The sequence below is a fragment of the Mustela erminea genome, chromosome 19 (assembly GCF_009829155.1).
Source record: "Mustela erminea isolate mMusErm1 chromosome 19, mMusErm1.Pri, whole genome shotgun sequence".
Classification (NCBI taxonomy): domain Eukaryota; kingdom Metazoa; phylum Chordata; class Mammalia; order Carnivora; family Mustelidae; genus Mustela; species Mustela erminea.
Window position 1 is genome coordinate 47,291,823 of NC_045632.1, and position 4,227 is coordinate 47,296,049.

Consider the following 4,227-nt stretch of genomic DNA (forward strand, 5'->3'; position numbering starts at 1 on the left):
AGGGGCCTCTGGACGGAGCTGTTTCAGCGGCAGAAGCAGCCACTGCCTGAACCTCTGTGATGAGAAGGAAGGGGGTGGGAAGGAAACACTGGCTGCCTCCGGTGCTTCCCATTGTCTGAAGCCAGCTGGAAGCCAGAAGGCGAAGAAGCCCATTGATGCCACCCTCAGGGATCAGCTGCCCAGGGCCCCAAGGAGGGCAGAGGAGGGCGGAGAATGGATATGGGGGACGCGGGACATGCAGGGAATGACCGAGCCCAGCCAGCACCAGAATGAGGGTGGGGAGAGGAGACTGAGGAAGGCAAATGCAGGGTGGGATCCTGCCTGTATTAAAATTTAGGCATTGTGCCATCCTGGGTGTTTTGCCCTAATTTTGTTTTTTAAAAGCTATTACATTAAAATATTATTTGTCTGGCTAATGAAATAAAATATTATTTGGGTGGCTCAGTGGGTTGAGCCTCTGCCTCCCGCTCAGGTTATGATCTGGGGCCTTGAGATCGAGCCCCACATCCGGCTCTCTGCTTCCTCTGCCGTGGCTCTGCTTCTCTCTCTCTGCCTGCCTCTCTGCCTACTTGTGATCTCTTTGTGTCAAATAAATAAATAAAATCTTTAAAAAATAAAATAAATAAAATATTATTTATCTTGATGACTGAATTGTTTAGCATTTCCCGCCCCCTTTAAATTTTGTGCCATTGGCCACACTCTCATCCTGGCTCTAGAGGGATTCTCTCTGGATAAAGGTATTGTGGGTGGTTTTTATTTTCTCATTTTTGCTGACCTGTATGTTCTGATTTTTCAAGTGAACGTGTGTTCCTTGTATAATAAAAACAAATGCAAAATTTTCCTCTTTGAAAGTAGGGATCCTGAGGCACCTGAGTGGCTCAGTCAGTTAAGCAGTTAAACATCTGCTTTCAGCTCAGGTCCTGTTCCTGGGGTCCTGGGATTGAGCCCCGTGCTGGGCTCCCTGCTAAGCAGGGAATCTGCTTCCCTCTCTCTCTCTGCCCTTCTTCCCCAGCTCATGATCTCTCTGTCTCTCAAATAAAAAAATAAAATCTTTAAAAAAAGAACTTAAAAACAAAAGTAGGGACTCTTATTCATGTAACATGGAGCAGACTCAGCAACAAAATCAAATGTTTGTTGAACGAGTGAATTAAGAAATGTGTATCAACTCTATTTCCAAATCCCACCTCTTCCCAAGTTCTAACTCAAATGCCACTTTCTCATGAAATATTTCCTTATATCCCCAAACACATTGGCCTGTGAAGGCCCACACAATGTGTACATGGGGCACCCCTGTCTCTTCATGGCCTCTGCCACCTGCCCTCTCCCTCACTTGGTTCCTTTACATTAGCCCCCTCCTGGCTATCGCTTCCGGCGTGTGGGGAGCAATTGATTAATATTTGGTGAATGAATGAATGAGTGAATGTGGCCTCTCCCTTTTTTTGTATCATTCCTGACATAATCTGTTTTGTTCTATATAGATGTGTATTTATCTTACCTCCCCTCTTCTTAAGCAACTCAGGCCGTCTTCCTACTCACTTTGATGTGACCATTGGTGCCTGGCACATTGCTTGGAATGTAGTTAATGACAACCACTAACAATGAGAGTAGGGAGAGTAATTTTTTTTGAGCCAAGCCTTGTGTTATACATTTACAGGTATCCATCACCTCATTTATTTACCTAAATGACTGTGAGGCTGCAACATCCATAGGAGTGCAAGTAGTCATAAAAGAGAACTCTTGTTTTTAGTTGCACTTTACAGTTAAGGAAGGCGAGGCATGAAGAGATTAAGTCACAGGGCAGAGATCACATTGCTAATAAATGGCATGACAGGAAACTGTGGTCCCAAATTATACCAGATCAGTAGTTCTCAGAGCATAGTCTAGGAGCCACTGGGGTTCCCAAAGCCCGTCAAGGGGTCTGTACGTTGAAAACCACTCTTGTGGGGCGCCTGGGTGGCTCAGTGGGTTAAGCCGCTGCCTTTGGCTCAGGTCATGATCTCATGGTCTTGGGATCGAGTCCCGCATTGGGCGCTCTGCTCAGCAGGGAGCCTGTTCCCTCTCTCTCTCTCTCTGCCTGCCTCTCCATCTACTTGTGATTTCTCTCTGTCAAATAAATAAATAAAATCTTTAAAAAAAAAAAAAAAAAAAAAGAAAACCACTCTTGTGTGCCTACAGTGATTTTCTCAAGTCTATATGCCATGTGCTATCAAACACCAAAAATGCAAAAGTAGGGATAAGAATCCTGCTGTCATCTGTTAAGCCAGACACTAAAGAGATTTCCAAAAATGTAAAAGAATGCCAATGTTTTCACTTCATTTTTTAATGTTTTGTAAAATATGGTTGTTTTTCATAAAACATATTGTTTATGTTAGCATGTAATGTGATTACTATTGTTATTTTAAAATAAATTAACAAATACTTAAAAATTTTATTGGTGTTAATTTCTAAGATGGTCAATATCAGTAGATGTGGCCCACATTTAAACAAAAACTCTTTGGGGTCCTCAACATCTTTAAGAGTATTATGGGGCCCAGGGATCAACTTGCTTGAGTATTAGATGTACTAGGTAATATTTAAGTTTCTTAGCAGCTCTAAAATTTCAGGATTCTCTACTCATGAAGCAGTTTAGGTCATACATAACTTTTGGAAGGCAGGGGCAGGGGCTCCAGGTCACGAGGCAGTCTCTGGGGCAGCTCAGGGAAGAGGGGCCATCTTGGGGTTGAATTCTGTCTGTGTCTAGGTTCCACTTTGTTTCACTGGTCTTGGGCACCTGGATTTATTCTGCTCTTAGTTGCTCTGTGGACTTCTGGAAACTCCTGTTCCTCTTTTGGACTCACCCATAACTCCCAGTTATGATTCAGTTCTCCAAGACTCATTATTTTAATCTTTGTCCCTCATCCTCTTTTATGCTTATATGATGTGTGTCACTGTTTTCCTTGACCCTTGACTAGACCCTGCTGCCAACTTTTATTTTATCTTCCAACCAGGTTTATTGAACATATAAAAATTCTGTTACAAAGTGACATGGAACTGCTGCTTCAAAACATGATCCTTTCTTACTAATATTTTGATAAGTCAGTCCATTGAGTGTCCAAAGGCAACTTACTCTGAAATTAATAGGAAAGTGCCCAATACACACTAAAGAAATGGCCTCACTACTGGAACTTTAATAGTTCTACAAGGTAATTAACATTGAGCCCCCATGACAGGCTGTGGGTGAACTTATCAAGGGGGTCATTTTGTGCAATGCCACTATGATGCCATCATATTTCTGGATCATCATGTTCCATTATCTTTTTTCTTTAATTTTTATTTATTTATTTGACAGAGGTCACAAGTAGGCAGAGAGGCAGGCAGAGAGAGAGGAGGAAGCAGGCTCCCTGCCGAGCAGAGAGCCCAACACATGGCTCCATCCCAAGACCTGAGATCATGACCTGAGCCAAAGGCAGAGGCTTAATCCACTGCGCAACCCAGGCGCCCCTTCATTATCTTTTTTTTTTTTTGTAGTTTTATGGTTTTATTAATGCAAATATGACGTGTACACAAGCTGACTATTCATTTTCTTCGCGGCACAGCCTGGCATTGGGATTGGTAACTCTGACTGCTGGCTGGGCTGCTCTTTCCACAATGGCTTTGTGGTTCTTGGAGGAGACATTGTGAGCAGTTGCTACACAATAAGATTTGTTGCCCGTCAGGAGCTCCTTGACATTGTGGACTAGGAACTCCGCAAGGGATTTCCTTGCAGAGTGTAGTTAATGCAGTTAACGTTTTTTGTTTGTTTGTTTGTTTGTTTGTTTCTCCGGTAACTAATGTTGGGCATCAAGATCTGGCCCTTGAATCTTCAGTGCACCCTGTTGTCAATGCCTCTGGGCTTCCGCCTGTTGCGCTTAATTTTGACCTATTGGTCTGACTGGTGCCAGATGGGCTTATTGGTCCTCTTTTTAATGATCTTGGGCTTCACCAGAGGTCTGAGGGCAGCCATGCTGCCCAGTAATAGATGGCTGCCACCTGTGCAGGCAGAGCCGAGGAAGAGAGGGGAACCGTGTTCCCATTATCGGATTCCAGACACACCACAGGAATATTGGTGAAATCTGAGGTTAGCTTAGCTGCTTGCTGGACTAGAACAGATATCACCCCAGCATGCTCATCTGATGGCATCCCACAGCAGCCCAGATTAAGTCCTTGCACACCTGTGCCCAGGACTCCAACAATGGCTCGATTCTTCGT

At 43.8% G+C, this 4,227-nt stretch overlaps 1 pseudogene; it reads right to left on the bottom strand.

Moving 5' to 3' along the window:
• Positions 1-3,509: 3,509 nt before the first annotated feature.
• Positions 3,510-4,012, bottom strand: LOC116580197 (annotated as a pseudogene).
• Between the last annotated feature and the right edge of the window lie 215 nt (positions 4,013-4,227).